The following is an 11,596-nucleotide window of genomic DNA, read 5'->3' as shown; positions in this document are numbered from 1 at the left end:
GAAGCCAATAGCAAGCCATCCGCATATTGGAGGAAGGTGCTGAGCATGGTAGGTGAAGGGTGGACAGGGTGAGGAATAAAGCAGCAGCATAAACTGTGGGACTCTCCGAATACCATTAGGAAAAACCGGTCTATGTATTTTCGCAGCCGCCATATGTAAAAACATAAAGGTTCAGGGGGCAACTTAAAGGAGAATGAGGCTGAGCAAAGGTCGATTACAAGAATATCAGCTGGAGGAGGCGGGGATACTGGTCAGGATAGCATTTGTGTCCGGGACTACTGGGAAGCAGGGAACAACAATGGCATTGACAGCCCTAAGATTTTGCACAAAACACCATTTTTGTGATCTTCCAAGCTTTGGGATAGGTAAGAAGGGAGTGTTGCAAAGACTGGTTGTGGGCAGGAGGAATCCTTGTTGAAAAGGTGATTCCATAACTAGTTTGATTCCCAATACTGCTGCCGGTGAATCGGGTATTGTTGTATTGATGGCAGGATTGTTCCCTGTCTGAGAGTAATTGTATGTTGTTTGGGAGGACAATAGCTGGCCTGCATAGTTCTATTGCTGTGCCTACAGTCATTATGGGAGATCACCTAATAAGAGTTGGCTCTCCGAGGAAGAGGCAGCGTCTTTGCCTTGTTTTGTAAAAGTAGTTTGTAGGAATGCGGGATCACAGCGCACACACAACTCTCCATTCCCAATCAGTGCAAGCTCTACGAATGGGTCTGTGTCTTGCCCAGACGGTGTGAAATGTATTGTTGGTTGTGCTACACGCCCTATCATGGTTGTGAGATCTTTGGGGTGCTGTGTATTCTTAACTATGAAGGGTATTTGCAGGCCAGTGCAGCCTGCTCTGCGCTGAGTTGCACGTCTGCTGCAACACCCCGTGGTCTGAAAAAGTATCTGCCAGTGATGGTTAGTGGGGAGTTGAGCTCCAGATGTGAGTCCATGAGTGGAGGATATGTTGATGCTGAAACCGGGGGGGGGGGGGGGGGGAGGGGATGGGGAGGTGAAAGCTGGGCAGTGAAATTGACATACAAAACGGCTTGGCAACAGCACCCACCAGATAATGGGTAGAGGATGAAGGGGTAGTTGATATGCAGGAGCAGAGACGGTCAGGAAAGACGAGTGTAGTTTCTGGCGGGCACAACCAGGCGCTTGAGCCATATACTAATCTTACAACTGACAGCAGGGGAATTCCAGACTGCTCTTGCAAACATCCTGGAGCCTTAGTGCACCGCCACTTCCCAGAATGTGCTGAAAAGAGAGAAAGAAAGAATACAAAAAGAATGGGCCATGAAAAGTGAATTTCACCAACCACATTCTTGATTAGATTACCTTTCCCTTCCGCCGTCTCCAGGACAGAAATGAAGGTATTGGTAGAAATGTAAGAACATATGACATCGAAATTCATTGGAATCATTTTCCCATTCACCAAAACAGAAAATAATGGCTAGTAGAGTCACTATAGAACTTTGTTTCACTACAGCGATGAAATAATGGTCTCTCTTCGGTTCCAGTGAAAACTCAACTTGTCTGGAACAAAACAGCAGCAGTAGAGATGCTTGAACCTACGATTTATCGTGTGGGCGGCGAGCACGATCATGACAACATGAACACTGATCCCTTTGAGAGAGTCTGCACTCTCCCACACCGCAGTTAATTCTTCAAGTAGCAAACCCACCAGTTCTGGGTTTTCTTTGTTTGCTTTGAACACGCTAGTTAAACATGCTGTAGCTTTGTTGTTGGCCCACAGAAATGGCAGTGGTGGGATTGGAAGCGACGCCCCCTTAGAGACTGGAACCTGGTTCCAGCGCCTTCGACCGCTCGGCCACGGTAACACCCGAAAGCGTGCCAACTATATTCATACATTTTCAATTGTGCTCCTGCAAAATAATAGAAGTAAACTCACAGGGAAAGCATTCCGTGATCCCTGTCCTTCTCGCATCGCAGCTCGGATATGCCCGACTACAAGATCAATTTCGCAACAGATAAAGGTAGCCCATCAATCCACACAAAAATCAATGGAAAGCTGAATCTATCTTCTGAGTCTCTTTTCAGCTACAAATGTATATGCGAGTGTGAGAATGCATGTTTTGATTTGATAAAATAGCCATGACATTACTGGAATGTCGATTCTTGCTTTAGGAAATGATTTCACCCATTGGTCGAAACAGAACAACTTTCACATTAACACGGAACATGAAATACACTGGACTTCAGAAAAAATGCACATAAGTGAGTATGCCGAGTTCCACATCATACCGTGCAGCATAGTTTCAGTCACCGGGACTATTTTGCAGAATCAGTGTCCCAAAGAATGTTTTCTACCTGAAAAGCCGCGGTAGCAGTCCAATCCGAGAAGATAGATCACAATGTCAGCATGCTCATACCTCGGTGGCAGTATGATTTGGCACTTTCCTTGTCTGTTACATTAACCGTGCAACTTGCTGCAGAGATGTCTTCACCAGGACATGAGCGACATGGCTGCCAGCTGAGTTGGAACCCTGTGTGGGAATCGATGGGAAGCGACTCAGTAAATTTTACGAAATTCCATGGTGCTTATTATAGATGCAGTGTCTGTTCACGTCAATCTAAAAGGCAGTTTCTGAACATAGCAACAGAAGTCAAAAGGTGATTACCCCACTCCCCACTCCAGAAGATGTCAAAGAGGTGCTAAATGTACGTGAGTGCTCTTTATTCTCGATGTAAAAAGCTCTCCCGCCTGAGTCACCTTCATGTCTCTAATTGTTGAGTGAATCACAATGGAAGAGTTTCATCAGAGGTGCAACTGCCTCACTTTGTTATCCGGCTTCCCCCCTCCCCTCTGCCACTCACTCCCCGTTTACACTTTCCTGCTTTCTGTGATTTTAAGAAAACCAAATAGATGCAATGCCATTCGGTAACCTGTCTGTTATTTCCGCAGTCTCAGTACCAACATGACTTAGATCTCGGGGCGCACCTTAATATGAGTGACGCTATGACAGCACAAGTCCAGAGGTTCCTCTGAAACTGTAAATTCATTCATTGCTTTGCTGACGGAATGAGCCGCTAACGTGCGAAAGCATGATTCAGGACTTCTGGTGCTAACTCTAGCACATTGAATAACGGCAGACAGCTTCAAAATGAGACCTTTCAGAGACGACTTTGGGGTATATTTGACAGATAGGCTACATTATGAATCCATGGTGCACCGTGACACCAGCACATCAGCTTTCTCCTTGGCTTTGGAAAGGACCATCTGCGCAAGGAATGCAAATGCGTCACTGCTTTTTGTGGCAGGATTAGAACGCGGGAACTACACTCTTAAACGGAATGGCGTATGTTCAGAAGCAGGTTGGAGAAACACTTAACAACGTTTCGCCCAGTACTTAAAATGGAATTGCATTATTTTTCACCCTGAGAGTCGATTTGCGCGAGTAAACTCAAAGCTGATGGGAAAGCAAACAGGAAATCTCCGTTCTCGTCCATCAAGCAACGTCGTGTTGCTTGCACCCGCTTTCAAGGATTACTATTAGCGGGGCTAGCCATCACTGGCTGTGGCGCAATAGTTTAGTCTATTCGACTGTTCAACGGAAAGGTAGCATTGTTAAACACTGCAGAACGGAAAGACTTCCTTACTTTTGTCACGACTGACCATACTTCGTGAGATAGTCCCGGATCCTCAGTTGAGGATTTTTGCTGCTGGCAGTTATCTCACAAACCGTGTTATCTCGAAATGTATTGAGCGAATTGCAAAACAGAGAGCAGTTAACACGGAACACAAACAAAACTGGCATTCCTCATGCATTTTCAGACACAGAGATGCATGAATGCTAAATGTGAGATATTCCGAGGGCATGAGTTATAAAGCAATCTCACAACTAACAACAGGGCAATTCCAACTTATTCTTTCAAACATACTGGAGCCTTAGTGAACCACCACTTCCCAGAAAGTGCTGAAAAGAGAGAAAGAATGAACACAATAAGAATAGGCCATAGAAAGTCAATTTCATCAATCACAGTCTCGATTAGATTAGCTTTCCCTTCCGCCATCCCCAGGACAGAAAAGAAGGAATAGAGAGGAATTTAAGAACATATGACATCGCAATTCATTGGAAACATTTTCCCTTGCGCCAGAACACCAAATAATGGCGAGAAGAGTCACTGCAGGACTTTGTTTCACAACAACAATAAAAAACAGTCTCTCTTCAATTCCAGTGAAAACTCAACTTGCCTGGAACGAAACAGCAGCAAGAGAGCTGCTTGAGCCCGCGATTTACCGTGTGGAAGGCGAAGACGTCATGACAACACGGAGACTGACCCCTTGGAGAAATTCTGTACTCTCCCACACTGCAGTTTACTCTCCAAAAGAGACAGACCCGCAGTTGTCCTTTGACCACGGCACTTGAACACGCTGCAGCTGATGTGACGGAAATTGCAGCAGTGGGATTCAAACCTCCACCACCTGCCACATTGGAACCTGAATCCTGCGGCTGAGGCTGCTTGGCCACGCTACAGAGCCCTGACCTTCTCTGAGTAATGAAGGGAGCTGTGTCTGATCCGCAGGACACCCTGCAGGATTATCAGGTAGCGACTTCCTCCCTGTGACCTGTACGTGCCGGCTAAGATTCTGTTGTGCAGATGTGTCCCGGCTTTGCCAATATCACCGTTGTTTAACTCCCTACATTCTGTTGGTCTAACTGTGATTCCACTCAGAATCAAAAATGTGTCACAAACCATCTGAGCTGTGCTGGCTCTCCACAGAGATAAATGTGTTTCTCTTTTGGTATCATTCTCTTGCCTTCTCCCTGTAACTCTCCGCACGTTTACTTTCAACATAAACATAAAACTGTTTTTAAATAACTCGATTGAAACTGCGTCTTTGTCAATGTCAGGCAATGCATTACAGATCCTAACCACTCCCTATGTGAGAACGGTTCTCCTCATGTACATTTTTTTACGTTTACTAATGACTTTAAATATCTGCCGAATCATTCTCGACCCTTTCAGGCGTGGGGAGCATTCTCCCTTCCTTATTTCCTCTGTCTATCCCACTCATGTCTTGGAAAGGTTTAACAAGGCCAGCTTTCGACCTTCTACTCTCCATGTAAAACTGTCCCAATTTTCCCAATAACCTTTATTATTGATATTCCTCAGATACCAGACCATTCCCATCAACTTGTTCAGCGCTGTTTCCAATCCTTTCCCGTCCCCACTTCCGAAATGTTCAAACCCAGAACTGTGCAAACATCAAGATGGTGGAATTATTCAGAGTGAGATTGTGTGGGTGAACATCCTGAAACACTTGTTTCACTTTTACCGCATGTGGTACTTTGCCATGCCCACTACAATGACACTTATTACCCCAGAACTCGACGTTATTTCAAGGGGTGCAACTTCATGATTTACACCTTATTTTTATCAAACAGTTGATAGGACGACCGGGCAAAGTGAAATCAAACAACCAAGGCTCGATGGCGACATGAAGTAAGAAATTCTCACATGTCAGTATTAACTCAAGCTACGAAGCGACGATCATGCCCCTAAACACGTGACATTCTTACGTTTCCAACACCAAACCAGCTCAAAGTCGCTCAGAACTAACTACATTTCACTTTGCTCTCGGATTTCTAAGCTCCAAAGAGTTTCAAGAATATCGCCTTCTTATTCCGTCTCCTTGTTGACGGGACAGTGCTGTTTATCCCTTCCGCTTGGACTCCATCGGCAGAGTTTTCAGCTATTTCCCTCCAATGGCAGGCAGTGTGAGGGGAGGCAAGCGTGGATGTGCCCTCAAGCTCGCTCTGATCGGCACAGCCAGTTCCATCAAGTGCTGGAAATCTGCAAGTTTGTTTGGAAACTTCCTGAAAATATCGTTTATCTGAGAGTTGTCTGTTGGGAAAGACAGAATGTTCTCCGGATTCTCTGCCATCAGTTAAATTCATGTGAGGGCATTTTTGTGCAGCCTGTTTGCTGTTCAGACTCCATCTTCACACAACAATCCTGTAGGAAGGTTTTTGTAACAGTGACATTATTTTCTACACTGCAATCGGGCAGCAGTTAACACCTGAGCCCCAACTGTCCCAAATGAAGAAAATGCGAATGAAACCCTCAGTTTCATCCCCACAGTCCTGAGCTGCGGGGCTGCAGACAGTCTAACGCAGAAGAGAAGGTTAAGATGAAACACTGTTTCACCATCAGCCACTCTGTCCCAGAGACAGGAAGATGGACAACATTAACGTGTGACGTCACTCATACGTTGACTGAAGCTGGTCAACGTATGAGTCCTGGGCGAATCTCTGTAGCTTGTATATCTCTGTGGTTATTCATAATTGGCGATCTATGTCCTAATAATATGGTATTGTGTCAGTGTCATAATGCTGTCTCCAACAAGTTGATCCAATTGTCACTCACGACTTTTCATTTCACGGGAAGGACACTGCTGTGTGAACCAGCGTAAGGACTGACTACAGGGCGTCATGCGCATAGAGCAGTCTACAACTGATATATCTCACCTTCACCAGTTTATTCCCAGCTCTGGCAAATGATTTTGTGAATCAGATCAGAGCGGACCGACAGACAACAGAAAAAGAGCGTCCAGACCTTCACAAGTGTGTTTCCTCACATGTGTAAATTTGGCGGGTGTATCATAACGAAACGTTCATTTCAGATACATTGAGTGAAAGGAAGTGGAAAGTGGAACAACATGCAATACGTAGAATAGAGCTATGTTATCGAGGAACACGAACGGGTCAGTACACACACTGACACCTGGAATTGTCAACGAGCAGAGGATGTTTTCAATCCATTAATTTCCGAGTAATGTGCCCAATAGGCTCCCGCTGGGCCGCTCTGTTAGCGCTGACCACAGCAGTTTCCCACAGTCTTCAGCTTTTCGTCTGGGGTGTGGCATGGCAATCAGTGTCGTGGGAGAGAATTGTGAACGTGCTCTTCAGCTCCATATCAAAAACAGGTTTGGGGATCGGGGAGGCGGCATGAAGGAGTAGGAGTTATGCAAATTGTGGAAAGCTGTACAAAAGGGAGTTCGCGATGCACAGGAACCCATTTTCTTTTGGGAACCTTGTGCAAATAACGCCATCTGAAATAGATGAAACATTCTGAAGCAGAACTACAGGGAAAGAGAGTATCTCTCCCAGTCATCGGGAACTGTGTCTGTGTCCTCCTCAAAGTTACAGCAAGGCCTCTGCTGTCTGAATCAGCATGGAATGTTACTGCAGCATATCCTGTCGCTCAGGCACACTGCACCTGATGTGTATAAACTTTATCACGTTACCACAAGCTCAGAGAATAAATTTCAAAGCTCAAATCATCACAGAGTGACAGGGAACAGAAGATACCGTTTCAGACCATTCTCTTAACACCCCTCAGAGCACAGTCTTGACCAGTGCATGTTCGCAACATTTTCAATCTTAGTCTGTGTGACAACAAAAGCAGGAACCAGGAACTGTTTATCTCGCTTCTTAAAACAGGCGTGAAAATTTTGCAGAGCATAGATACATCTATCTGCTGTTAGTCAAAAGATGAAAAGGAGACTATAGTTCACAGAGTATGGTCAGCCCTCTGGGTTATGAGTTCATCATGCTCCAACTGTGACGCTCTGCTCAGAGGATTTGAGCACAAACAAAGGAATGACTGAGTGACAAAATCTGTTGAAACCGATTCTGTGAGGAATTGAATGCCATGGAATGAAAAGCCCCTTGAGAGAGGGATATAACATTTTCTGTGAAGGGATTTTTTTCCAGACTGGAGGAGAGTACGCAGTGTTGTTTCCATAGGTGAATATCAGGATAGATAGATTGAAACAGCGTCGATTGTTATTGTACGGAGCCCTGTCGCTTTGACACACTGAACATTTAGTGCAATGGCGAAAAGCACGGACCTTTTGTGTAGAGAGGACAACTTCAAAATCTTTAATGAGGCAAAATGCACAAATGAGCGAAACTACAAAGCAACAACAGAAACTGGCGTTGCGTGACGAGGTAAACCCCCTCTGCTGATGAAAACCATCAAAACAGAAAGGATTCGTCCGTGTTGTCTTCTGTTAAAATTCAATAGGCAAAGAATTTCCAAAAAATCATTATTTAAAGATAAAAATAACATTATATTTTGATATTTGAAACAGAATAATCAACTTACATTTACTTTCAACGCCTTTCTCTAAACTGGTATTTAACCTTCTCCTCTACAATACCTTCCCCAAACCAGATTTCATTAACATTTACAAAAAAATTACAATTCAAAACCAGTCAGTTGTCGAATCTTTTCTTTGTATCTTCCTCTGTAGATTTATTTCTCCAGGTCGGTGTTGATGCATTTCTTCTATGCAATCTATTTTTCCAGATGGGCACCTCTTGAAGATTTTACTAACACCTTACAACTGTTGGTCTTTTATCTGCTCTCTTTGCTGTTCTTTGCCGCCCTGGGTAACTGTTAAAAATGTCCGATATTTGTCCCACAAAACGTTGGATCGTTTCATTGGTTTTAACATTGTAAAAATAACAAATTGTAACTTGATTGGGGCATAATTTAAACTGATTGGCCAAATTCGTATTTTGTTTGTATCCATGTAACACAGCTCTTAGTTGTTTTGACCAAATGTTATGTTGATACCTTGTTCTGGACTCCTTGTGCTAGCCAGACATTTCAGCGCCATTAAAAGAACATTATACCCACAACGTCATTACACTGGCATTTGCCAAGACAATCTATGTCGCTCAACATCGCTCTCTGTCAATCTCATGTGCCTGAGATTTGAACAATCTCTGGTATGTTCAACAAAACTGCACTATTCTCATAATCTCAGATTTAACACACTGCTTATGTATGTCTGACAATATTAGTTGATTCCTCACTGTGTTACTTCAGCACATGTTCAGAAGAAATAACAATAAGAACAACAATCACCTATGTGACTGCGATTTGAGCCAATGTTGCTGCAGCCAACCGATTCAGCTGGAAATGAAATCGCCCTCATCTTTACTGTACAGGTAATCAGATTGCATAGCACAGTGGTAAGTTTTCATGAGTTGAATTGGACCCAGCATCATTCCTCAGGACGAAATTTAATGCTATATAAAGACATGATGAATTACACGTGGTTTGGGGGGTGGAATATCGTTAGGAAGGATATGGTCAGAGTTCCCTCGATATAAAATCGTTCGAGATGACGGAAATGAGATTTCCTGGGAGATAAAGCCACGAGAAAATAAAAGAAGGGGTTTAAAGGGATGGGGGAATAGATGAGGAATCACGCAATACAAATCGGGAATAACTGAGTTGTGTCCTAATGGAGGTTTTCCAGCGGGTGTGAGGTTGCTAAGGGTAACTAGGAGGGAACTTCCCTCGTTCAGGTGAGTGTATGACGTTAGAGCTTCAAAACCAGCAAGGAGCGACAAAGACGTTGACAGCAGGAGCGAATTTAACAGGGACAAGGATTCTGGAGTGCCTGGATGAGAAGGCAAATGTGACACACTCGCGAATTAGTTAACGTTTATCAGAAAGAAATAGCATAATACCTGCAACTGAACATGTTAAATGTAAGAAGAGCTAGTGGTGTTGAAAGGTGTAGCAGCTGGTTCTCCATGAACTACTACAGATTGTAAATGTGCTGAGCTGTTTGTTTTAGCTTTGCATGAAATGGAAGCCGGTTATCTCAGTCCGCTGATGAACTGGTGTATGGTATGGAGTGAGACAAACAATGTGGGATTAATTGTCGCACTGTCTCAGGGTGCCAGAAGGATCATCCTATCCTCTGCTCACGTGATCTGTAATACAATGTGACTCTGGTGAGTAGGAATACACCTGTCGATGTCAAGCATCATTATCATTGCCATTTATTGCCTTGAACATTTGGTCACAATGACCAGGACCGGGACTGAGTCCTTTTAATATTCACTGACTTAATTGGACAGAGAAAAATGTTGTGCAAAATAGACTTGATTGAAAACTGGGTTTCCGTGGTTCTCTGCGTTGTTTACAGAAAATGTTACATTATCGCTATCACAGGGCTTCTCATTCGGTTGGCTTAAATTTGGCACTGCACTTGATTCAAAGAAGGATGACGGGGGGAGAAGGGTGACGGGGAGGGAAGGCGACGGGAGGGGGAAGGTGATAGCGGGGGAAGCATGGGTGTGTACGAGCAGGGAAGGGAAGAGTGTGTGTAAGAGGGAGCATGAAGAATGAAAGCAAAAATAGAGCATAGCAGGGTCTGAGTGATGTTTGTGAGGTAGGCTACACATACGAGTGGAATAAATTAACAGCAAATACGTCAGGGATCTGCAGTGACGAAGCTCTCATTTGACCATAACTAGAAGAAATAACAATAATCTGTCACAGAGAGTTAAAATACTCATTATTAAAGGTAGCGCAGGTTGGATATTGGCAAAGAGATTGTCATGGAGGACAGGGATTCAGATCCACAGTGAAGAGATCACACCAGGGCCTAACCAATGAACCACAGCAAAGCAAGTTAACTACTAAATTATAGATGAAAGTTCAAAAATATTCACCTCTGAATCAATGTCGTTGTACTTCAATGTAAACTCTCTAGCTGGAGCTTGGAGCTGAGAAGTTAGCACAGAACGTGCACCAGAGAAACGCTTCAGTTTTCATTCCTTCCACTACTCTGCAAAATGAGATGACAAAAGAAACATGTTGAGAGACATTCAGAATAAACAAATGTATCTCTTGGCTTGTGTATTAAACATCCACCTGTTAAAGGTGTTTCCAAAATCGACCACCATCAGTTCAGGATGGGAATTTCCAACTTGATTTGAGAGATCTACTATTTTAATGACAAGATTATGTTGTAGAGATTATTTGAGAGATGCATCCAATTTTAAGATGTTTTTCTAACCGCCAATTTTGTTCTTCCAAAGATTATTTGGATAGCAGAAGATTGGAATTCAGGAAAGAGAAAATTATTAATGAACAGATTCAATCTTCTGTGTGAATCTCCTCAATGGCGGAGTAGCTACCCAGCATTCTCCACGGGGATGAATACTCTCTATACTCACTACAGGGAGGGCGGTGCAGCCGCAGTGCTGTGTTTGGCTCCGTGTGAAATGGCGAGACGCGCTTTTCCAGACGGTAAGGCTGCAGAAGCTGGAGAGAGGGATTCAGACCGAGAATAAACCCTTCCAGCGAGAAGCGAAAACCTTTAAAATAACTTGTGGCTAAGTGTTTTACAGTTCCGAGGTGACCAGCCGCCATCTTGGCCGGAAATGTGGACGTATGCGCAGAGGGATGCGTGACGTCACTGGGCGGGGCCTAAGGGAGATTCATGCAGATGCTGAAAATCTGAGACGAGAGTCATAGAGATGTACGGCATGGAAACAGAGCCTTCGGTCCAGCCCATTCATACCGACCAGATATCCCAACCCAATCTAGTCCCACCTGCCAGCTACCGGCCTGTATCCCACCAAACCCTTCCTATTCATACACCCATCCAAATGTCTTTTAAATGTTGCAATTGTACCAGCCTCCACCATTTCCTCTGGCAGCTCATTCCATACATGTATCACTCTGTGCGTGAAAGAATTGCCCCTTGGGTCTCTTTTATATATTTGCCCTCTCACCCTAAACCTCTTCCCTCTAGTTC

General features: G+C 44.1%; 1 long non-coding RNA gene across 1 annotated transcript; it reads right to left on the bottom strand.

Annotated features, from left to right (window-relative positions):
• Nucleotides 1-2,485: 2,485 nt before the first annotated feature.
• Nucleotides 2,486-11,095, bottom strand: LOC148133988 (uncharacterized). Its single transcript, XR_015755968.1, has 3 exons — nt 11,013-11,095; nt 10,506-10,621; nt 2,486-2,504 (listed from the first exon to the last, which is right to left on the bottom strand). It is a non-coding gene; the product is annotated as an uncharacterized LOC148133988 (long non-coding RNA).
• Nucleotides 11,096-11,596: the final 501 nt, after the last annotated feature.

Source organism: Chiloscyllium plagiosum, unplaced genomic scaffold (assembly GCF_037043375.1).
Source record: "Chiloscyllium plagiosum isolate Xiang-an unplaced genomic scaffold, Cpla_swu_hap1 HiC_scaffold_148, whole genome shotgun sequence".
NCBI lineage: Eukaryota > Metazoa > Chordata > Chondrichthyes > Orectolobiformes > Hemiscylliidae > Chiloscyllium > Chiloscyllium plagiosum.
The sequence above is the reverse complement of the archived record's forward strand: the minus strand, read 5'-3'. Positions and strand labels throughout refer to the sequence as shown.